At 40.6% G+C, this 26,417-nt stretch overlaps 1 long non-coding RNA gene across 1 annotated transcript; it reads left to right on the top strand.

Annotated features, from left to right (window-relative positions):
• Window positions 1-1,059: 1,059 nt before the first annotated feature.
• LOC143847426 (uncharacterized) lies at window positions 1,060-26,194 on the top strand. The gene is made up of 3 exons (XR_013235041.1): window positions 1,060-1,295; window positions 1,474-1,599; window positions 25,720-26,194. It is a non-coding gene; the product is annotated as an uncharacterized LOC143847426 (long non-coding RNA).
• The last annotated feature ends 223 nt before the right edge of the window (window positions 26,195-26,417 follow it).

The following is a 26,417-nucleotide window of genomic DNA, read 5'->3' as shown; positions in this document are numbered from 1 at the left end:
AGGGTGGAAACCTTGTTGACTTTGTAGAAATAAGCCAAAAAGAGCGCCCATTATTTTTGCCCCTTTGTTGTATCATTCCTCATCTAAATTTATTTAGGCTGCCACCTTGTTTTTCACATTTGCAAACACTTACGTTGTCTTTTATTATTTAACCGGCTGTCAAAGGTTATTCCAATTCCCAAAAACTTTTAGAAGCCAATTAAAAAAGAAAAAGACAAGGTGGGTTAGTGCAAATATCAAAACATGGTAGCACAAATATCAGTAGCCTTTATTTAATAGTTTCTTAAATATCTTGCATGAAAACGAAGCACCCCATGTTTAAATATGATTCATGATATAGTTTTAAAACTCTCCCACATCATTGCAAACTTAGAAAAAGCCCTACTTTTGGAAGTGAACTTAGAAACTAATCGTCTTCTATAGTCCGAAAAACCCCAATCAATCGCGGCGAAATATGCAATGCAAGGGAATGAGGAGAATAGGGTTTTAAGTGCTCCAAACAGCAACACCACCTACTTAGCTACCCTAAAATTCCACCTAAAATGCAAGAACATGATACAGGGGTTAGAGGAATGAGGGTAAGTTATGTGAGTTTACCCCTTAACCACCTCCCCCCCTCCACTCTCACTTTTCTTCCTTATTTTACTTTGATCAAATAATTACAACTACCCCTGATGGGCACTAACTGGCCATAGTGGCATGGAAATTAAAGAGCACCGTGAAAATAAAGTGCAACGACAGCTGTAGGTTGTTCGGACAAGAGAACCGTTAGTCTCAAGTCGGAACAACGTTGTGGTGGTTTCTAAAACGGGATCTTCCCGCTTAAATAATTTGAATATTACAAGCCCTTATTTTTACTCAAAACACCCCCTATATGCACTCAGCTGACCCTCTCTTTTTAACAGCCGAGGATTTATAAACCACGAGATGATAATCTATCGAGATCAACGGTTTTAAAATACAAACGTGTTTGATTGGGAATGTCGGTCGCTGTGCTCCACGTGGACCACGTGAGAGCGCTGAGCTGGAACGTAGAAGTTTCCTTTCTCATTCTTTCTCTTTCTCTATCTCTCATCGATTCCTCTCATTTTCCCTTCTTTCTCATTCCTTTTTGTTCTCTATGTCATAAAAAAATAACAGGGTGCGAATTATCCCCGAGGGAGTTGAATTTATCATCGTTTTCTGGCTTTTTAACCCATCGAAGAACAATCACAGCTTTCGTGTTGCATTTTCTTGATGCTCGATGGCAAATCAATACTATCAAGGTTCAATATAGCTTCGATTCGGCCAGTAAGGTATTCATCGTTTATTTTTCTGCAAAAAAATCCTATCTTGGTGGTTTTAAAGACAGAATAATTGCGTCAGCTCTTGATATCGTTGCCCTTTTTTGGTAATCTGGGTTTGAGCAAAAGAAACCCAAAATAAAATTCATGAAACCCATCACAAAATATATATATATTAATATTTTTTTAGGTTTTCCTAAAATCAATGAAGAAACCAAGCATGATCGGATACTCAAAGAATTGAAACTGTGAGCAAGGGTTTGCGAAAATGTGGGTCTAACGACAACCATAAAGCTTCAAGATTCAATCACCAGAGGTTCTGTGCTTCGATCCTATCACTATCTTTCCTTATCATTTTTTTGTTCTGTTCTTTTAATTTTCTTTTACAAAATATTTATCGTGAATTCTAGCCCCCTATCTTTATATTAGAAGGTCGAGTTAGGTAAAAGGTCAATTTTATTTTGCTATATCCCTTTTATTTTCTTTTATGCATCCAACAATAGCTTTGATGTCTCTCATGGGTTGAAATGCAAGCACCATGTCTACATTTTCTTTTCTTTTCATAATGTGTCAATGCATTTTTCGCTATGTTCCACTGTAAGTCATCTGATGATAATAGGGTTGTTTCTTACATGGGTTTGTGTTTTACTTCTTTGGACATGCCTACTCTTTTTCTTTCTTTTTATAATATGTCATTGCATTTTTCGTTATGCTCTGCTGTAAAGCATCTGATGATAATATGGTTATTTCTTACATGGGTTTGTGTTTTACTTCTGTGGATGTTCTCTCTGCTTTTATCTCTTTCTTTGCTTGTATCCTTTTCTCACTGTTGAAGCCTTTTTCCATCCATGCATTTATGTTTTCTGCTTACCCTTTTTTTTTTTGCCAAATAATTTTTTTTTTCATCACCTCTCTCAAAGATCGAGCTCTAGTACACAATAACTAGAATCATAAACGTCGAAGCCTGTTGGAAGCTTCCACCACCCAAATATGGCATTTTTTAGTCCAAACTGTTAAAGGATAATCTGAAAAAAACATAATGCATTTTTCCTTCCTCGGGTCGCAGCTACAAACCCTAATCTCAGGGTACTTTTTTTTGTACATAATATCCCTTTTTGGTATTTTGTAGAAACAAGTATGTTGGTAGAGTTTGAGTTGATCCTAGATAAGACAACTAGAGCAATCAAAGACCAAGGCCGATGCAAGATGGTCAATGTATATGGGAGAATTTGGATGGACTTAGCAGACTTCCACAGACAAATCGACATAGGTATTTACAAAGTGCAGTTCATAACAACTTTTCAATTTTTTCAATTGTTTCCTTTTAAGACTTGGGCTTAACCTTTCAGGCCATAACATATTGTTGAGGGCCTAATCCTTGACGGATTCTTAGGGAACGTGCAATCATTAGTATCAACGAAGCCCATTGACATCCTAAGTATTGTTGCCACCCTTCTTCCATTTGAAATTTCACAGAAACTTCCAAATAATCAAGTTTGATTGAGAGAAAGTAGGCAAGTTTTATCAAACTTGGATTTAAAGGAGGGATTTTGATTTTTTTGGCATATTGCTGTGTTGCGGCCATGAGGTTGGATCTCAGACATTCCCACCCTCAGTTTATCATCCCTTCCATTCATTCCAGTGTTTTTTGACAGACCCCAATTCTTAGTTTAGATTTCAAAGTGTATTTTTTAGTTATCAATCATACCGATTGTCCTAGAGATCAAGAAAGTTGATTAGCATATCCAATTCTCCATGTTGTTGTCATTCCTCAAACATACTTTGTACCGCAGAGGAAAAGAAAAAGCGGAGGAATTTGTTGTGACAGTTGCAACTTGCAACCAAAACAATCCTTCATGAATTACTTGGAGATAAAAACCGCATGCTACATGGCTCAAGGATGGCATAATTACTACCAGGGAGAAATATACAATAAGAGAGCAGTGGGCATCACACCGGAAAATTCTCATTATCAATTCTATTCCATATGACAGGAAAGGCTTTAATTCATGATAATTGCAAATAATTTCAAATGGATTTCAACTTACGGTTTACTATTCTGTTGACACGAGAGGAAGGGATCACCTATGGATTTATTTGGGTGCAATCAAAGATGGAATCTTCCATGATGTACTTGGGAAGAGATCAAAACTGCTAGATTCACCCATTATAAAAGTAACGGGGGCAAGTGCACTGCTAACAGTAGGATGCTGTCAAACTTTATTCAAAGCCATGAACTTATTTACATCCCAAAGGATAGTGTGAGATACATTTGGAGAAACAATCAGTTCTCTTCAATCTTCAATGGCTTGGACAGATTTTTGATCTCAAAGGGTTGGGAAGATCAATTCTTAGAGGTTGGAATGATGACACTCCCTAGACTTGTTTTCCACCATTGTCCTCTACTATTTTCAGAGGATCAAAACTTTGAGAGTAAACCATTCCTATTTAACTTTGCTTGGTGTGAAATCCATAGAATTGAGACTTAAATTGGTAACGAGGAAGATTGCAGAATTGATGGTTCAAATATTACACCCCATTGGCAAACAAAATTACTTTAAAGACAAGCTGAAATCCTAGAATACCAATTCATCTAAAGCTTGTACAAATCACATGGACGAGCTCTTATGCGTGATCAAGCATATTAACACAATGAGCGAAAATGTCAACACAATGAGCGAAAATAGAGACCTATCAGAGAGTGAAGCTCAGTTATACATGGAGGATTAGAAAATATGAATAGACACATCCTTACGTGGGAAGAAGTTAGTTGGACAAAAAAATCACATGCTACATGGCTTAAGGATGACATAATTATTATCTAGAAGAAAGATACAATGATTAGTTTAAAAAAAAGAAAAAAGATACGATGATTGCAGTGGGCCATCACACCAAAAAGTTCTTAGCACATATTCGATTCAAGATGTCAGGAAATGATTCGATTAAAGAAGATTACAAACAATTTCAAATGGATTCTAACTGGGGTCTGCACGAGAAGAAGGGATCGCCTATGGATGTAACTGTGTGCAGTTGCAATATGGAATTTTCTGTGATGTATTGGGGAAGTGATTAACACTGTCGGATTCACTCATGAGAAAAGTATGAGATACACGACTAGTAGTAGCAAGCAGTCAATCTTTATTCAAGATCAAAAACTTATTAACTTGCCAAAGAATGGTTTGAGATACACGACTAATAGTAGGAAGCAGTCAATCTTTATTCACGATCTAAAACTTATTAACTTGCCAAGGGATGGCGTGAGATACACTTGAAGTCTTGAACCTATAGTTAGTTACCTTCGATCTTCAGCGGCTTGGAGAGATTTATTATGATCTCAAAGGATTGGGAGGATCATTTCTTGGAGGTTGGAGTGATGGCTCTCCTTAGACTTATTTTTGACCAATTGGCCTCCATTATTTTCGAAAGAGCAAACCTTCAAGAGCAAACCATTTAGACTTGGCATGGCGCGAAATTCGTAGAATTGAGATTGGAATTGATAACTGGCGGAAAGAGTGCAGAATTGATGGTTAGAATGATGCACTTTATGGGCAAACTGAAATGCTTTAAGGAGAAGCCGAATTCCTGCTGTACAAATTCATTGAAAGTTCTTATAGATTGCATAGACGAGCTCTTAAGCATGATCAAGCATGTGAAACTACCATTACTCCAAAAGCTTAAGCTAAAGGAGAAGGCGTTATTTAATCTTTTATACTTCAACACTCCGCCTCACATGTGGCCCTTCTTTTTAAGGTTTGCCTACACGTGGCACATCTTGCCCCTCTTTTTGGGTTTGGCGATTGCATGTGGATTTTGCTATCAAGGAGGTTTGAACTTAGGACCTTTGCTCTGATATCATGTGAAACCACCGTTACTCCAAAAGCTTAAGCTAATGGAGAAGGTGTTATTTGATCTTTTAAACTTTAACAGAGCATATCAACACGAGTGATGATAGAGAACTATCAAAGAGTGAAATTCATCAAAGATGGAGGCTTAGACTACATACAAAGACACATGCTTAAGTGTGAGGAAATTAGTTGTAGATAAATATCGCCTAGTACATGACTTAAGGATGCCATAATTATTATCTTGAAGAACGTTACAATGAATGCAGTGGGCCATGCTCCCGGAAAATTCTAAGTATCTATTATATTCAAGATGACTTGAAAATGGTTTGATTCAAGGTGATTGAAAACAATTTCAAATGGATTTTAACCGGGTCCTCTTGACGAGAGAAGAAGGGATCTCCTATGGATGTATTTGGGTGCAATCCCAAGATAGAATCTTCCATGATGTATCATGGAAGAGAAACACTTCTAGATTCACCCATGAGATAAGTAATGGGGGCAGATACACCACTCGTAGTAGGAAGCTCTTGAACTGTATTCAACGTCATCAACTTATTAACATGCCAAAGGATGGTGTGAGTAAAACTTGGACCAACAATCATTACCTTTCAAATCTTCAGCGGCTTGGACCGATCTATGATCTCAAAGGATTGGAAAGATCGATACTTGAAGGTTGGATACATGGTCCTCCCTAGACTTATTTTCTACCATTGTCATATATTATTTTCGGGGATCAAAAGTTTGAGAGTAAACTATTCAGATTTAACTTGGCTTGGCGTGAAATCCATGGAATTGAGACTGATTTCATAACCGGTGGAAAGTGTGCGTAATTGATGGTTAAAAAAATTACACTTCAGGGCAAAGTTAAATATTTAAAAGAGAACATGAAATCGTGGAGGCTGGCTTATAAAATATACAAAGATACATCCTTAAGTGGAAGAAATTAGTTGAGGACAAAATCACATCCTATATGACCTAAAGATGGCATAATTATTATCTTGAAGAAAGATACAATGTATGCAGTTGGACATCGTAACAAAAAATTTTCATGAATGGAAATAATTCGATTCAAGATGATTATAAAAATTTCAAATTGATTGCAATTGGGCTGTACTGTCCCCTCTTGACACGAGAAGGGATAACCTACGAATTTAACTAGGTGCAATCCTAAGAGGGAATCTTCAATGATGTACAGGGGAAGAGATAAACACTGGTAGATTCACCCACGAGAAAAGTAATGGGGGCTGATACACCACTTCTAGTAGGAAGCTGCCAAACTTTATTTAAAATCATGAACTTTTTAACATGCCAAAAGATTGTGTGAGTTGCACTTGGACCAACCTTCAATCTTCACAGTGGCTTGGACGAGTTTATGGTCTCAAAGGATTGAGAGGAGAAATTATTGGAGGTTGGAATGGATGGCTCCTCCCTAGGCTTGTTTTCGACCATTTTCTGCTACTATTTTTGGAGGTTCAAAACCTTGTTAGTAAACCATTCAGATTTAACTTGTCTTGGCGCAAGATCAATGGAATTGAGACGGAGTTTGTAACCAGTGGAAAGAGTGCAGGATTGATGGTTAAAATAAATTCCTCTATATGGTCAAATTGAAATACTTAAAAGTGAAGCTGAAATCCTGAAATACCATTTCATTTAAATCTCTTATAGATCGCATGGACGAGCTGACGCAGGCCGGAGCCCACGTGGGATGGCTAAGCATGATCGATCCGATCAACACGACGAGCGAAGATAGAGACCTATTAGAGAATGAAATTCAATCAAAGATGGAGGCTTAGAGTCTTAGACAATGCACAAAGTCACATCTTTAGCCATAACACCCTTCTTCTGTTGACACGGAAGAAGGGATCACCTATGCATGTAAATGGTGCGATTCCATGATGGAATCTTCCATGATGTATTGGGGAATAGAAACATTGCTAGATTAACCCATGAGAGAAGTATGGGAGTCAGCTAATGTACCACCAGTAGGAAGCTCTCAAGCTTTATTCAACATCATGAACTCATGGACATACCAAAGGATGGTTTGAGATACAATTGGACCAACAATCAGTTCCCTTCTACCTTTAGCATTCTGGCCAGATTTATGACCTCAAAAGATTGGGAGGATCAATTCGTGGACGTCAAGATGATGGGGTCTCCCTAGACTTGTTTTCTACCATTGTCCTCTACTATTTTCAGTGGATCAAAACTCTGAGTAAACTATTCATATTTAACTTCGCTTGGCATGAAATCCATAGAATTGGGATTAAAATTGATAACTGGTGGGATGAGTGCAGAATTGATGGTTAAAAAAATTACGCTTCAGGGGCAAACTCGAATACTTAAAGGAGAAGCTGAAATCCTGGAATGCCAATTCATTTAAAAATCTTATGAATCACTTGGGCGAGCTCTTTAACATGGCTGAGCATATCAATGCAACGAGCGAAGATGAACCAATCAGAGAGTGAATTCAATGAAAGATTGATGTACAGATGACCCGACGGAAGTTTTTATTGCGGCGGGATTATTCAAGCTAGCTTTGAATGGAGTGGCCAATCACCTTGCAAGTGCATCTTACTGCTCAAATTTTTTTCATGGGCTAGTAGAAAGGTCACCTGCTGGGAATCTTGTAGGGGAGCTCACAGACCGCACATGTGGTTAAGCAGCCCAAAAATTATCATCTACTCTGATTTTCTAATTCTTCAGCATCCTGCCTTTGGAGTCTTTTGATTCTGGCGTGCAATTTCTCAAATTTGTCTCCCAAACTGATCTAAACCACCACTTGCATTTAAATTCTAATAGTGCTGTTCCTTAAACAAGGCAGTTCATGATTTAACCAAATCCTCAAAGGTTGGCAAGTCAACACACACTTTGACTTGAATAGGAAGACTATTCACTCCCACATTCTTGCAAATAGTTGGAGGGCTTTCCTTTCACAGTCGGTTCTCAGGATTCAAAGCACCACAACTAGAACTTAGATAATACCAAAAGAAAAACAACACTAACAAAGCATTAAATGGGAGATCAGCCCATTTGACCCAATTTGGCTCCCAAACAAATGAGAAGCAAGGCTAATATGAGTAACTGCTCAAACCTGTTCGGATCTAAAAATCCACCTTATCTATACCAGTTCCTTCGGATTTTCTTCTTCCCAAACTGACCTATAGCCTGTAACATAGTGACCGAGTGATTTAATTGCCCAAGTTCAATACCGATCCGGGAGGGTATGCTTATTAAATCAACTTTTTTTCAATTTTCACCAGCTTTGAAGGAGATGCTAATTCGAACCTGCAGAATTGGGAGTTCTCTTATAAAATGAGAGAATGTAGTAATTCCATACAATGAAGAGCTCTCTTTTAGGGTAGAATATCACGCTTTCATTAAGGAAAGGCCACACATCAATTTAACCACAAACCATGAAGCATTATATAAATCCATTAAATTGCTACAATAGGAGATAGAATTCAAACAAAGTTTGTTTCGTAGAGATGAAAAAAATCTGATTTCATTAACATGATGCTTGCTTGCAACAAGATAAAAGGGTAGATAAACTCAATGAAAAGAGGTACACGAGTTACGGGTTCCTGAGATTCATCCGTAGAGATTTTTGCTACTCGTAGTAGAGAAACTCTAGGTAGGATTTTAGCCCAGAACCAAATTACAATCTCAAAGTTTTGTTGGAGTCCTCTCTAAATGACAAGATATCCTCTACTTAAAACCCTAGTTACATAAAAGGACCAAAATACCCTAATTTGGACTATTACATGGAAATAATAAACAAAGAAAGCTACTCTAGAGATAATATTTCCCACTCTTTGGCTGGGACTTGCTCTACGTCAAAGATCGAGGCTTATAAAATATACAAAGATACATCCTTCGGATACTATGTTGCCTTCGGATATAATGTCGCCTCAAATACTATTTTGCTTTCGGATCCAAGGTCACTTCGGATACTATGTTGCCTTTGGATACAACGTCGCCTCGGATACAATGTTACTTCGGAAATAAAGTCGCCTTAGATACAATGTTGCTTCGGATACTATGTTGCCTTCGAATATAATGTCGCCTCAGATACTATTTTGCTTTTGGATACAAGGTTTCTTCGAATACTATGTCGCCTTCGAATACAATGTCACCTCGGATACAATGTTGCCTCTTATATAAAGTCGCATCGAATACAATGTACCTTCGGATACTATGTTGCCTTTGGCTACAATGTCGTTTCGGATACTATGTTGCCTTCGGATACTATTTTGCTTTTGGATACAAGGTCGTTTCGGATACAATGTCACCTTCAGATACAATATCGCCTCGGATACAATATTGCCTCGGATATAAAGTCGTCTCGGATACAATGTAGTCTCCGACAATATGTTGCCTTCGGCCTCAATGTCCCTATGAATACTATGTTGCCTTCGGATATAATGTCGCCTCGGATACAATGTAGCCTTAGAAACTATTTTGCTTTCGGATCCTATGTCGCCTTCGGATACAATGTTACCTCGGATACAATGTTGCCTCGGATATAAAGTCGCCTCGGATACTATGTTGCCTTCGGCTACAATGTCGCTTCAGATACTATGTTGCCTTTGGATATAATGTCGCCTTAGATACAATGTAGCCTCAGATACTATTTTGCTTTCTGATAAAAGGTCGCTTCAGATACTATGTCGCCTTCAGATACAATGTCGCCCCGAATACAATGTTGTCTCGGATACAATATTACCCTTCGGCTACCATGTCTCTTCGGATACTATGTAGCCTTCGGATATAATGTCGCATCGGATAGAATGTAGCCTCGGGTACTATTTTGCTTTCGGATACAATGTCGCTTCGGATACAATGTTGCCTCGGATATAAAGTCAACTCGGATACAATGTAGCCTCGGATACTATGTTGCCTTCGGCTACAATGTCGCTTCGGGTACTATGTTGCCTTCGGATATAATGTCGCCTCGGATACTATTTTGCTTTCGGATACAATGTCGCCTCAGTTACAATGTTGCCATAGATATAAAATCGCCTCGGATACAATGCAGCCTCGTATACCATGTTGCCTTCTGCTACAATGTTGCCTTCGGATATAATGTCGCCTCAAATACTATTTTGCTTTTGAATACAAGGTCGCTTCGGATACAATGTCGCCTCAGATATAAAGTCGCCTCGGATACAATTTTGGCTCGGACACTATGTTGCCTTCGGCTACAATGTCGTTTCGGATACTATTTTGCCTTGGATATAATGTCACGTCATAATGTCGCCTCGGATACAATGTTGGCTCGGACACTATGTTGCTTTCGGCCACAATGTCGTTTCGGATACTATTTTGCCTTGGATATAATGTCACGTCAGATACAATGTAGCCTCCGATACTATTTTGCTTTCGGATACAACGTTGCTTCGGATACTATGTCGCCTCGGATACAATGTTGCCTCATATAAACTCGCCTCGGATACAATGTAGCCTTGGATACTATGTTGCCTTCTGCTACAATTTCGCTTTAGATACTATGTTGCCTTCGGATATAATGTCGCCTTGGATGTTATTTTGCTTTCGATTACAAGGTCGTTTCGGATCCAATGTCGCCTCAGATACTATTTTCTTTCGGATACAAGGTTGTTTCAGATACTATGTCGCCTACGGATACAATGTCGCCTCGGATACTATTTTGCCTTCGGATATAATGTCGCCTCGGATACAATGTAGCCTCAGATACTATTTTCTTTCGGATACAAGGTCGCTTCGGATACTATGTCGCCTACGGATACAATGTTGCCTCGAATACAATGTAACTGGATATAAAGTTACCTCGGATACTATGTTGCCTTCGGCTACAATGTCGCTTCGGATACTATGTTTCCTTCGGATATAATGTTGCCTCGGATACAATGTAGCCTCAGATACTATTTTGCTTTCGAATACAAGGTCGCCTTCGGCTACAATGTCGCATCGGATACTATTTTGCCTTTGAATATAATGTCGCCTCAGATACTATTTTCTTTTGGATACAAGGTCGCTTCGGATACAATGTCGCCTCGGATACAATGTCGCCTTGGATATAAAGTTGTCTTGGATACTATGTTGCCTTCGGATACTATCTTTCCTTCGGATATAATGTTGCCTCGGATACAATGTACCCTCCGATACTATTTTTCTTTCGGATACAAGGTCGCTTCGGATACAATGTCGCCTCGGATACAATATTGGCTTCGGCTACAATGTCTCCTCGGATACAATGTTGCCTCGGATACTATGTTGCCTTTGGCTACAATGTCACATCGGATACTGTGTTGCCTTCGGATATAAAGTAGCTTCAGATACTATGTTGCCTTCGGTTACAATGTAGCCTTGCATACTATTTTGCTTTCGGATATAAACTCACCTCAGATACAATGTTGCCCTTCGGCTATAATGTCGCTTCCTATACTATGTTGCATTCGGATGTAATGTCGCCTCGGGTACAATGTAGCCTCAGATACTATTTTGCTATCGGATACAAGGTCGCTTTGGATACAATGTCGTCTTGGATATAAAGTCGCCTCAGATACAATGTAGCCTCGGGTACTATGCTACCTCCAGCTACAATGTCGCTTCGGATACTATGTTGCCTTCAGATATAATTTCGTCTCGGATGCAATGTTGCCTTTCGACTCCAATGTCGCTTTGGATACTATGTTGCCTTTGGATATAATGTCGCCTCGGATACTAATTTTCTTTCGGATACAAGGTCGCTTCGGATACTGTCGCCGTCGGATACAATGTTGCCTCGGGTATAATGTTGCCTCGGATATAAAGTCGCCTCAGATACAATGTAGCCTCAGATCCTATGTTGCCTTCGGCTACATTGTCGCTTCGGATACAATGTAGCATCGGTTATACGGTCGCTTCGGATACAATGTTGCCTCGGATATAAAATCGACTCGGATACTATGTTGCCTTCGGTTACAATGTTGCTTCGGATACTATGTTGTCTTCGATTTCAATGTCGCTTTGGATACTAGGTCGCTCCAGTTACTATGTCGCCTCGGATAAAATGTTGCCTTGGATATAAAGTCGTCTCGGAAATAATGTTGCCCTTCTGCTACAATGTCGTTTCGGATACTATGTTTCCTTCGGATATAATGTCGCCTCGGATACTATTTTTGGTTTCGGATACAAGGTCGCTTCGGATACAACGTCGCCTCGGATATAAAGTCGCCTAAGAAACAATGTAGCCTCGGGTACTATGTTGCCTTCGGATATAATGTCGCGTCGACTACAATGTAGCCTCCGGTACTATGTCGTCTTCAGATACAATGTTGCATCGGATACAATGTCGCTTCGGATACTTTTTTGCCTTCGGATATAATGTCGCCTCGGATACAATGTAGCCACGGATACTATTTTCTTTCGGATACAATGTCGCCTCTGATACAATGTTGCCTCGGATATAAAGTCGCCTCGGATACAATGTAGCCTCGGGTACTATGTTGCCTTCGACTACAATGTCGCTTCAGATACTATGTTGCCATAGGATATAATGTCGCCTAGGACACTATTTTGCTTTCGGATAGAAGGTCGCTTCGAATACAATGTCGCGGCAGATAAAATGTTGCCTTGGATATAAAGTCGCATCGGATACAATGTTGCCCTTCGGCTTCAATGTCGCTTTGGATACTCTGTTGCCTTCCGATATAATGTCGCCTCGGATACAAGGTCGCCATCGGATACAATATCCCCTAGGGTACAATGTTGCCTCGGGTACTATGTTGCCTTCGGCTACAATGTCGCTTCGGCTACTATGTTCCCTTCGGATATAATGTCGCCTCAGATACAATGTAGCCTCAGATACTATTTTGCTTTCAGATACAAGATCGATTCAGATGCTATGTTGCCTTCGGATACTATGTCGCTTCGGATACTATGTTGCCTTAGGATATAATGTAGCCTCGGAAACAATGTAGCATCATATTCTATTTTGCTTTCGGATACAACGGCGTTTCGGATACTATGTCGCCTCGGATATAATGTTGCATCGGATATAAAGTCGCCTCGGATATAATGTTGCCCTTCGACTAGAAAGTCGCTTCGTATACTATGTTGCCTCGGATACAATGTCACCTCGGATACAATGTTGCCTCGGATACTATGTCGCTTTGGATACTGTTTTGCTCTCGGATACAAGGTCGCTTCGGATACTAAGTCTTCTCGGATACTATGTTGCCTTAGGCTACAATGTCGCTTCGAATACTATGTTGCCTTGGATACAAGGTACCGTCGGATACTATGTCGCCTCGGATACAATGTTGCCTGGGATATAATGTCGCCTCGGATACTATTTTCCTTTGGATCCAAGCTCGCTTCGGATAATATGTCGCCTTCGGAAACAACGTTTCCTCGGCTACAATGTTGCTTTGGAAATAAAGTCGCCTTAGATACAATGTTGCCCTTCGACTACAATGTCGCTTCGGATACTATGTTGCCTTCGGATACTATTTTTCTTTCGGATATAAGGTTTCTTCGAATAATATGTCGCCTTCGAATACAATGTCGCCTCGGATACAATGTTGCCTCTTATATAATGTCGCCTGGGATACTATGTTGCCTTCGGCTACAATGTCGCTTCAGATACTATGTTGCCTTCGGATATAATTCAGCCTCGGATCCTATTTTGCTTTCGGATACAAGGTCGTTGCGGATACAAAGTCGCCTCGGATACAATGTAGTCTCCGACAATATGTTGCCTTCTGCCTCAATGTCTATGAATACTATGTTGCCTTCGGATATAATGTCGCCTCGGATTCAATGTAGCCTTGGAAACTATTTTGCTTTTGGATACTATGTCGCCTTCGGATACATTGTTAACTCGGATACAATGTTGCCTCGGATACTATGTTGCCTTCGGCTACAATTTCGCTTTGGATACTATGTTGCCTTTCGATATAATGTCGCCTTAGATACAATGTAGCCTCGGATACTATTTTGCTTTCGAATAAAAGGTCGGTTCAGATACTATGTCACCTTCGGATACAATGTCGCCCCGAATACAATGTTGCCTTCGATACAATATTGCCCTTCGGCTACAATGTCTCTTCGGATATTATGTAGCCTTCCGATATAATGTCGCATCGGATAGAATGTAGGCTCGGGTACTATTTTGCTTTCGGATACAATGTCGCCATCGGATACAATGTTGCCTCCGGTATAAAGTCGACTCGGATACTATGTTGCTTTCGGCTACAATGTCGCTTCGGGTACTATGTTGCCTTCGGATATAATGTCGCCTCATATACAATGTAGCCTCGGATACTATTTTGCTTTCGGATACAATGTCACCTCAATTACAATGTTGCCATGGATATAAAATCGCCTCGGATACAATGCAGCCTCGTATACCATGTTGCCTTCTGCTACAATGTCGCATCGGATACAATGTCGCCTAGGATACTATTTTGCTTTCGAACACAAGGTCGCTTCGGATACAATGTCGCCTCAGATATAAGGCTGCCTTGGATACAATGTTGGCTCAGATACTATGTTGCATTCGGCTACAATGTCGTTTCGGATACTATTTTGCCTTACGATATAATGTCACGTCAGATACAATGTAGCCTCGGATACTATTTTACTTTCGGATACTATGTCGCCTCGAATACGATGTTGCCTCATATAAACTCGCCTCGAATACAATGTAGCCTTGGATACTATGTTGCCTTTTGCTACAATTTCGCTTTGGATATTATGTTGCCTTCGAATATAATGTCGCCTCGGATATTATTTTGCTTTCGAATGCAAGGTCGCTTTAGATCCAATGTCGCCTCGGATACAATGTTGCCTCGGATACTATTTTGCTTTCGGATACTATGTTGCGTTCGCTACAATGTCGCATCGGATACTATTTTCTTTCGGATACAAGGTCGCTTCGGATACTATGTCACCTCGAATACAATGTAACTGGATATAAAGTTGCCTCGGATACTATGTTGCCTTCGGCTACAATGTCGCTTCGGATACTATGTTTCCTTCGGATATAATGTTCTCTCGGATACATTGTAGCCTCAGATACTATTTTGCTTTCGGATACAAGGTTGCCTTCGACTACAATGTAGCCTCGGATACTATTTTCTTTCGGATATAAGGTCGCTTCGGATACAATGTCGCCCGGATATAAAGTTGTCTCGGATACTATGTTGCCTTCGGATATAATGTTGCCTCGGATACAATGTAGCCTCCGATACCATTTTGCTTTCGGATACAATGTTGGCTTTCGCTACAATGTTTCCTCGGATATGAAGTCGCCTCAGATACTATGTTGCCTTTGGCTACAATCTCACATAAGATACTATGTTGCCTTCGGATACTATTTTCTTTCGGATACAAGGTCTCGGATACAATATTGCCTCGGATATAAACTAGCCTCAGATACTATGTTGCCTTCGGCTACAATGTCGCTTCGGATAATATGTTGCCTTCGGTTACAATGTAGCCTTGGATACTATTTTGCTTTCAGATACAAGGTCGCTTTAGATAATATGACGCCTCGGATATAAACTCATCTCAGATACAATGTTGCCCTACGGCTATAATGTCGCTTCCTATACTCTGTTGCATTTGGATGTAATGTCGCCTCGGGTACAATGTAGCCTCAAATACTATTTTGCTTTCGGATAAGTTCGCTTTGGATAGAATGTCGTCATCGGATATAAAGTCGCCTCGGGTACTATGCTACCTCCAACTACAATGTCGCTTCGGGTACTATGTTGCCTTCGGATATAATATCGTCTCGGATACAATATAGCCTCGGATACTATTTTGCTTTCGGATACAAGGTCGCTTCGGATACTATTTCGTCTCAGATACAATGTCGCTTTGGATACTATGTTGCATTTGGATATAATGTCGCCTCGGATACTAATTTTCTTTCGGATACAAGGTCGCTTCGGATACTGTCGCCGTCGGATACAATGTCGCCTCGGATACATTGTCGCTTCGGATACAATGTAGCATTGGATACACGGTCGCTTTCGGATACAATGTTGCCTCGGATACTATGTTGTCTTCGGTTACAATGTCGCTTCAGATACTATGTTGCCTTCGGATATAATGTCGCCTCGGATACTATTTTGCTTTCGGATACTAGGTCGCTCCGGATACTATGTCGCCTCGGATAAAACGTTGCCTCGGATATAAAGTCGTCTCGGATATAATGTTGGCCTTCTGCTACAATGTCGCTTCGGATACTATGTTTCCTTCGGATATAATGTCGCCTCGGATACAATCTAGGCTCAGATACTATTTTTGCTTTCAGATACAACGTCACCTCGGATATAAAGTCGCCTCAGATACAATGTAGCCTCGAGTAGTATGTTGCCTTCGGATATAATGTCGCGTCGACCACAATGTAGCCTCCGATACTATGTCGTCTTCAGATACAATGTTCCATCGGATACAATGTTGCCTCGGATACCATGTTGCCTTCGGATATAATGTCGCATCGGATACTATTTTCTTTCGGATACAAGATCGCTTCGGATACAAAGTCGCCTCTGATACAAGGTTGCCTCGGATATAAAGTCACCTCGGATACAATGTAGCCTCGGGTACTATGTTGCCTTCGACTACAATGTCGCTTCAGATACTATGTTGCCATAGGATATAATGTCGTCTCGGACACTATTTTGCTTTCGGATAGAAGGTTGCTTCGAATACTATGTCGCCTTCGGATACAATGTCGATGCGGATAAATTGTTGCATCGGATACAATGTTGCTCTTCGGCTTCAATGTCGCTTTGGATACTATGTTGCCTTCGGATATAATGTCGCCTCGGATACAAGGTCGCCATCGGATACAATATCCCCTCGGGTAGAATGTTGCCTCGGATACAATATAGCCTCGGGTACTATGTTGCCTTCGGCTACAATATCGCTTCGGCTACTATGTTGCCTTCGGATATAATGTCGCCTTAGAAACAATGTAGCCTCGGATACTATTTTGCTTTCGGATACAAGATCGATTCATATACTATGTTGCCTTCGGATACAATGTCACCTCAGATACTATGTTGCCTTCGGCTACAATGTCGCGTCGGATACTATGTTGCCTTAGGATATAATGTAGCCTCCGAAACAATGTAGCATCTTATACTATTTTGCTTTCGGATACAAGGGCGTTTCGGATAATATGTCGCCTCGGATATAATGTTGCCTCGGATATAAAGTCGCCTCGGATATAATGTTGCCCTTCGACTAGAATGTCGCTTCGTATACTATGTTGCCTCGGATACAATGTCGCCTCGGATACAATGTTGCCTCGGATATAAAGTTGCCTCGGATACTATATTGCCTTCGGCTACAATGTCGCTTCGGATACTTTTTTGCTTTCGGATACTAAGTCGCCTTGGATACAATGTTGTCTCGAATATAATGTTGCCTCGGATACTATGTTGCCTTCGGCTACAATGTCGCCTTCAGCTACAAGGTCGCTTCGAATACTATGTTGCCTTCGGATCTTAGTTATAAATTCCGTTCCGGTCGTCGTTCCGTTTTGGCTACTGGAATGAAACGTTCCGGTGTTCCGGCCGTTTCGTTCAGCGTTCCGGTCGAAACTTTCCGTTCCGGTTGAAAAAAATAGTTAAAAATATGAAAAAAATCCTAAAAAATTAGAAATTGTTAGAAAAATATAAGAAACACTTAAATGAACTAAAAGACATTTATTACTTAAAAACCAAAGTTTAATAACAAAAAGACGAAAAATGCCCTCCTAACAACTACAAAACGGTCACAAAATGAGGGCAAATGTGTAAAATACACTCCCCAACAGCCATAAATGAATTTATGTAATTTTTTGGATTTTTTTTTTTTGAATTTTTTTGGAAAAAGACGAAAAATGCCCTCCCAACAACTATAAAACGGTCATAAAACGAGGGCAAATCTGTAAAATACACTCCCCAACGACCTTAATAGCATTTTTGTAATTTTTTTGATTTTTTTGAATTTTTCCGCATTTCCGGCCGGAACAGTGAATTCCGGCCATTCCGACCGGAATGACCGGAACGGACCGGAATTCCTGCCGGAACGGAAAATATGCCCGTTCCGTTCCGGAACCGGAATTCCGGTCCGTTCCGGCCGGAACGGAACGGAATTTATATCTATGCTTCGGATATAATATTGCCTCGGATACAAGGTACCGTCGGATACTATGTCGGCTTCGGATACAATGTCGCCTCGGATATTATGTTGCCTTCGGATATAATGTCGCCTCGGATACAATGTAGCCTCAGATACTATTTTGCTTTTGGATATAAGGTTGCCTTCGGATACAATGTCGCATCAGATACAATGTTGCCTCAGATATAAAGTCGGCTCGGATAGAATGTTGCCCTTCGGCTACAATGTCGCTTCGGATACTATGTTGCCTTCTGATATAATGTCTCTTCGGATACAATGTAGCCTCGGATACTATTTTGCTTTTGGATATAAGGTCACTTCGAATACTATGTTGCCGTCGGATATAAAGTCGCCTTGAATACCTTGTAGCCTCAGATACTATGTTGTCTTCGGCTACAATGTCGCTTCAGATACTATGTTGCCTTCGGACATAAAGTCACTTCGGCTACAATCTCGCTTCGGATAATATGTTGCCTTCGGATATAAGGTCGCCTCGGATACTATTTTGCTTTCAGATAGAAGGTCACTTCGGATATTATGTCGCATTCGCATACAATATCGCCCCGTATACAATGTCGCCTCGGATATAATGTTGCCCTTCTGCTACAACGTTGCTTCGGATACTGTGTTGCCTTCGGATACTATTTTGCTTTCGGATACTATGTTGTGTTCGGGTATCATGTCGCCTCCGATACAATGTAGTATCGGATACAAGGTCTCTTCGGATACGATGTCGTTTTCGGATACAATGTCGCCTCAGATACAATGTTGCCTCGGATACTATTTTGCTTTCAGGGTCGCTTCGGATACAATGTCGCATCCGATACAATGTTGCCCCGGATATAAAGTCGCATCGGAAACTATGTTGTCTTTGGCTACAATGTTGCCTCAGATACTATTTTGGTTTCGGATACAAGGTCGCTTCAGATACTATGTCGCCTCGGATATAATGTTGCCTCGGATATAAAGTCGCCTCGGATAGAATGTTGCCTCGAATACTATGTTGTCTTCGGCTACAATGTCGCTTCGGATACTATGTCGCCCCGGATACAGTGTAGCCTCGGATACTATTTTGCTTTCTGATACAAGGTCGCTTCGGATACGATGTCGGTTCGGATAAAATGTTTCCTCGGATATAAAGGCGCCTCGAATACAATGTATCGTTGAATACTATGTTGTCTTCTGCTACAATGTCGCTTCGGATACTATGTTGCCTTCGGATACTATATTTCTTTCGGATACAAGGTCGCCTTCAGATACAATGTCGCCTCAGATAAATTGTTTCCTCAGATACAATGTTGCCCTTTGGCTATAATGTCGCTTTAAAAACTATGTTGCCTTCGGATATAATATCGCCTCGGAACAATGTAGCCTCAGATATTATTTTGCTTTCGGATACAATGTCGCCTCAGATACAATCTTGCCTTCGGATAAAATGTCGCCACGGATACAATGTAGCCTCGGGTACTATTTTGCTTTCTGATACAATGTTGCTTCGAATACTATGCCGCCGTAGGATACGATGTCGCCTCGAATACAATGTTGCCTCGGATATAAAGTCGTCTCGAATACAATGTAGCATCGGATACTATGTTGTCTTCGGCTACAATGTCGCTTCGGATACTATGTTGCCTTCGGATATAATGTCGCCTCGGATTCAATGTAGCCTCAGATACTATTTTGCTTTCGGATACTATGTCGTCTCGGATAAAATGTTTCCTCGGATATAAAGTCACCTCGAATACAATGTTGCCCTTTTACTATAATGTCGCTTCGGATACTATGTTGCCTTCGGATATAATGTCGCCTCAGATACTATTTTGCTTTTGCATACAATGTCGCCTCGGATACTATGTTGCCTTCTGATATAATGTCGCCTCGGAAGCTATTTTGCTTTTGGATACAAGGTCGCTTCGGATACTATGTCACCTTTGGATACAATGTCACCTCGGATACATTGTTGCCTCAGATATAAAGTCGCTTCGGATACTATGTTGCCTTTGGATATAATGTTTCCTCGGATACGATTTTTCTTTCAGATACAAAGTCGCTTCGGATACAATGTTGTCTTGGATAGAAAGTCGCCTCGGATACAATGTTGCCTTGGGTACTATGTTGGCTTCGGCTATAATGTCGTTTCAGACACTATGTTGCCTTCGGATATTTATTTTTTTCGGATACAAGGTCGCTTCGGATACTATGTTGCCTTCGGATATAATATCGCCTCGGATACAATGTAACATCAGATACTATTTTGCTTTCGGATACAAGATCGCTTCGGATACAATGTCGCCTCGGATATTAAGTCGCCACGGATATAATGTTGCCCTTCGGCTACAATGTCGCTTCGTATACTATGTTGCCTTCGGATATAATGTCGCTTATGATACAATCTAGCCTCAGATACTATTTTGCTTTCGGATACAAGGTCGCTTCGGATACAATGTCGCCTCGGATACAATGTTCCCTTGGATATAAAGTCGCCTCGGATATAATGTAGCCTCGGGTACTAAATTGCCTACGGCTACAATGTCGCTTCGGATACTATGTTGCCTTCGCCTATATTGTCGCCTCGGATACAATGTAGCCCCAAATACTATTTTCTTTCGGATACAAGGTCGCTATGGATACTATGTCGCCTCGAATACAATGTAACATCGGGTACTATGTTGCCTTCGACTACAATGTCGCTTCAGATACTATGTTGCCTTAGGATATATTGTCGCCTCGGATGCTATTTTGCTTTCGGATACTATGTTGCCTTCGGATACAATGTCGTCGCGGACAAAATGGTGCCTTCCGATATAATGTCGCCTCGGATACTATTTTGCTTTCAGATACAAGGTCGTTTCGGATACAATGTCGCCTCGGATATAAAGTCGTCTCGGATACAATGTAGCCTCGGGTACTATGTTGCCTTCGGCTACAATGTCGCTTCGGATACTATGTTGCCTTTGGATATAATGTCGTCTCGGATACAATGTAGCCTCAGTTACAAGGTCGCTTCGGATACAATGTTGCCTCAGATATAAAGTCGTCTCGGATACTATGTTTCCTTCGGCTAAAATTTCGCTTCGGATACTATGTTGCCTTCGGATATGATGTCGCCTCGGAAACAATGTAGCATCGGATACTATTTTTCTTTCAGATACAAGGTCGCTTCGGATACTATGTCGCCTAAGATACATTGTTGCCCTTCGACTACAATGTCGCTTCGGATACTATTTTGCTTTCGGATGTAGGGTCTCTTCGTATACAATGTCGCTTTGGATAAATTGTTTCCTCGGATACTATGTTGTATCGGATACTATGTTACCTTCGGATATAATGTCGCCTCGGATACTATTTTGCTTTCGGATAAAGGTTGCTTCGGATACTATGTCGCCTCGGATAAAATGTTGCCTCGGATATAAAGTCGCCTCGGATACAATGTTGCCTCGGATACTATGTTGCTTTAGGCTGCAATGTCGCTTCGGGTATAATGTCGCCTCGGATACAATGTAGCTTTGGATACTATTTTGTTTTCGGATACAAGGTCCCGTCGGATACTATGTCGCCTTCGGATACAATGTGACATCGGATATGAAGTCACCTCTGATACAATGTTGCCTCGGATACATTGATGCCTTAGGCTACAATGTCACTTCGGATACTATGTTGCCTTCGGATATAATGTCGCCTCGGATACTATTTTGCTTTCGGATATAAGGTCGTTTCGAATACTATGTCGCCTCGGATATAAAGTCGTCTCGAATACAATGTAGCCTCGGATACTATGTTGTCTTCGGATATAAAGGAAGTAATGCCACCCCCAAGGGGATTCCACGACTCACCCGCATGGGGAAGTCCCATGAGTCTCCCACCTCCTGAAAAAAAGTGCTGTGAGGAGCCATGTGTGACTAACACTTCCAAAAAAGAGGGAAGCAGTTAACTAGAGGGGAGGAGATGAAAAGAAAAAAACTAAAGGAAAAGAATTTAAGGAAAAGGATGGCTATGCACGTTCTCATTGGGAGTTTCACGTTTGTCAGTGGGGTTTGATAGTAAGATATCACACCATCGTCCACACAAACCAACCTTTGAGCTTCGTCGTCAAGGATGTCAAGGATCCTTAGGATGAAGATGTTGCTGAAGTCCATCATCATACAGTTAAGGAGGCCTCTTACGACGAACACTCGAATGGGCTTCAAGATGCTCTGCCTACCTTTGAAGAAGGGGGGCAAGCCACCATGGGCAAGCTCAAACAAGTCAACCTTGGTACCGAAGAAGACCCAAAACCTATCTCCGTCAGTGCCTTACCAACACCAGAAGAATAAGCCGAATACATGAAGCTTCCACTCGAGTACAAGGATGTTTTCGCTTAGAGTTACAATGAGATAACCGAACTCGGTCCAAAGATTGCAGTGCATAACTTGGCTGTTAAACATGGCGTCCACCCAATCAAGCAAGCTTGACACCGACATCGGCCAGATTTAGTACCACAGATCGAGGCTAAAGTCAGCAATCCTGAAGAAGCCAGCCTCATTAGAGAAGTGATATATCCCACGTGGATTGCACACAGTCCTATTTAAGAAGAATTGACAAATCCGGGTTTGCGTCGACTACCATGACGTGATTCAGGCATGCCTCTGAAACGACTTCCCTCTGTCGATTACAGAGCTCATAGTGGACGTGACTGCATGGCACGAGGCTCTCCTTCATGGATGGCTTCTCTGGTTACAACCAAATCCAGATGGCACCTGGGAGTGAGGGGCTCATCGCTTTTCGCACACCAAAGGGAATCTATTGTTATAAGGTCAAGCCCTTTGGACTCAAGAACGGTGGTTTCACAAGATAGTCGACGACCTTCTCCACAAGATAGTTGGGTGCTATGTTAACGACCTCGTAGTTAAAACCAAAAAGAGAGCGAACCACATGAGGGACCTTCATTTTGTCGATAGACTATGGGTGTACTGGCTAAAAATGAACACATTAAAGTGTGCATTCGTAGTTACCTCAGGAAAGTTCCTTGGATTCGTCGTACACAATCGGGGCATTGAGATAGATCAAGAGAAGATCGTTGGCATTCAAAATATGCCAGAGCGTAGATCTCCCCATAACTTGAAAGGCCTCTCAGGTCGGCTTGTATACATTCAAAGGTTTATTTCTAATCTGGCAGGTCAGCCCTTCACTAGACTGATGAAGAAAGCTGTGCCATTTGAGTGGGATGACGCCTGAGAGAATGCCTTCTGCAGCATCGAAGGAATATAATATTGCCGTATAAGAAAAATCCTTAAAAGCCCTTCTTGCTCAAACCTATGATGAGGGGAAGGAGAATAGATAAATAGCTTAGGAAAGTGGTGTTGGGTTTAGAGTTTCAAAGAAGGGTTTGAATTTGAAATAGGAGGGAAGTGGGAAGATTGAGGAAAAGATGAAGCAAACATGTGCGACATCAAGCAAGGCAAAATGACCAAATTGTCGTTGGAGGCAAAATTACATTTTTGTCCTCATTACATCCCTCAAAATAAAATAAAATAGAAACTAAATAAAATAAGCTTCCAAAAAATACACTTCAAAATTTATCACCCTTTGCATGCATGTGGGTGCATGGGGGCACCCTTGATGTGGCAGTGCAAAGCAGCACCTGGGTCCAGGTATGTCTGCATTTTTGTGGGTGTTTTTAAAGATTGTTCCACATATATGCACACTCATAGCTGTGTTGACTAGGGACTAAAAATTAGACAACAACATATTAACACATGAAAAAACTAAAGCAAAACATAAACACATATCTTACTAGACCTTGTTTATCGATACTGTCATATTTAGAACATAATGTAAACAGCACCAACATACTCCACAAAGAAAGGTTTTTGCTATTGTTTACGCTACCCTCTAGCGCTACACCACCACCGCCCCCACCCCCCCCAAACGGCACCCCCAGAAAAAAAAAAAAAAACCTTGGTGGCTGTTTTTTTCAACCAAATAGGCCCTTAACGGACATCTCTACCAAAATTAGTAAAAGATATAGAACATGAAAAATCAGAAGTGGATGGGACATACCAAAATAGATCATAACTTAGAAGAAGTAAAGAATACAGAACAGGAAAAATCAGAACTGGATGGGACATAACAGAATGGACCAGGGGTGATTTACAAGATTTGTTCCGCATATACGCACAAATATATTAGTATTGACTGTGGAATAGTCATTTTCATTTTTGGTTAGTAAATGCTGTCATGATAGTTGTCAGTGTGTTCTGTTTCTGTTTTGCTTCTGGAGTGGAACATTTAGGCATTATGCCCATTTTGGTGCTTAATTTTGCAAATGACGCAACATTTTTTTCAAAAATTTAGAAAAAAAATAAAAAACTAGCCAAACATAGAAGAGATGAGAATACTAGAAAAACCTACAGCAAAACATAAACATGTTGTTTATTAGTACCATGCTAACATCTATTTAAAAGTATCATCAACATGATCCACATAAAGAGAGGGTTTTGCTATTGATAAAACCCCAATTTGAACGAGATGTTTTTATCAACCAAATAGACCCTCAAGGCACCCAACTTTTCTAAAAAAAAAACCATAAAAATGTAAGAAAGGGGAGAAATAGAGCTGGCAGGAACATCCTGGAACGGGATCAGAACAATCAGAATAACTAGAACACGGGTTCAGTTGGCTGGAGAGCATAGTCTGGTTGGTGCAAAGGCATTTGACTGGTGAGGGAGTGCGTAAGGTTGGGTCTGCAGTCTACTCAGTATGAGTGGATCATCTAATGACAGTGGAACTAGCATGAGTTGAGTTGATGAAAGAGTATTTTGGTGCCCGTGAGCTTAAGTATGGAGACTTTTGGTGGCGGTAGAGGCTTTGAACTGGATTTGTGTTTGAAATTTATTGGTCAGCCTAATCTGTCCATTTATCCTACATTACAGTTCATGTTTTGAGGGACAGTTAATCGTTTCTTACTTCACCAATTGCATGTAACAGAAAAAAAAAAGCAGATATCATTTGTCACTCCTCATTTTCAAAAAAAAATAAAAAATCATTTGTCACTCCTCTGCATTGCTCTATCAGAGGACGGATCTAATCTTTTTGATCTTGGGTCTTGCAACATTGTTACTTAACATGAGAAATTCAATTGATGTGTAAGACGAAAAACCTAACAAGACTTGGTTAGACCTCAGACCATATGGGTGTTGATTTTCTCGCTCATACACAACCTGTCTTAAGCCCATGTTGTTAAGTAATGTCTATATAAGGCTGAATGAGTAGGTTATTGAATTATGTCAATATTCACTACAAATAGAGCTTCCCATGGCTCTAGGCCCAATTCAAATCTCCTTGCAAAATAAACTGGCCAAGAAAAATCAGCTAATGAAGCCTTCCAGCATGAAGTTTTCAAGCTGCTCAATGATCGTGGCATTTCTTAATTAAAATCTTAATATCCTGCTGTCATGGTCTAATGACAGGGTGGAAGATGCCATTGAGATATTGGAGTATGTCCTTAAGGTGAGAGACGAGAAACTTGGGACAGCAAATCCCGACGTAGATGATGAAAAGAAAAGGCTAGCTGAGCTCTTGAAAGAGACATGCAGAGCCAGGAACCGACAAACTAAATCGCTTGAAAATCTCCTCGATTCAAACTCGCAAAGGATGAAGAAAGTGGTAACAAAGAGATGGTCTGGCTTGGGTTTCAGAACCTAACAAAGAATCTCTCTCTCTCTCTCTCTCTCTAACATAGAAGAAGCATGTAAATATCTGGTTGGGAGTTTGGTTGATTTCCTATTTTTTTGAGCTTCTAATCCTCATTTGCTTTCTTTTTTCTTTTTCTTTTTTCTGATTGTTTATTTGAGTATTTGTGCTGTGATCGAAGCTCTTCATTGTCAAAAAATTCGGGTATGTTGGCAAATAAATATTTATATCTACTCCTTGTTTACCATTGTATATGTTTTCTTGTGCTGCAGTTTCCATGAATGAACAACTACAGCATTTCTTTTGAATGAATGACATTTAAGAACGATTCCAAATAAATGAATAAAATGTGAGACGCTTCGCTGGTAAAAACACAGTGTCTGTATATATCCCATGTATTTCACTACATTATAACCAGCATAATGGAACAGTCGGTGTTTCATTTCATTGGGTCGTATTACTCTTTTTATTGTGA

Source organism: Tasmannia lanceolata, unplaced genomic scaffold (genome assembly GCF_043159265.1).
Source record: "Tasmannia lanceolata isolate RefF3 unplaced genomic scaffold, GAP_Taslan_0.1 ptg000015l, whole genome shotgun sequence".
NCBI classification, from domain to species: Eukaryota; Viridiplantae; Streptophyta; class Magnoliopsida; order Canellales; family Winteraceae; genus Tasmannia; species Tasmannia lanceolata.
Note: the sequence above shows the minus strand (reverse complement) of the source record. Positions and strands in the feature narration are given on the sequence as shown.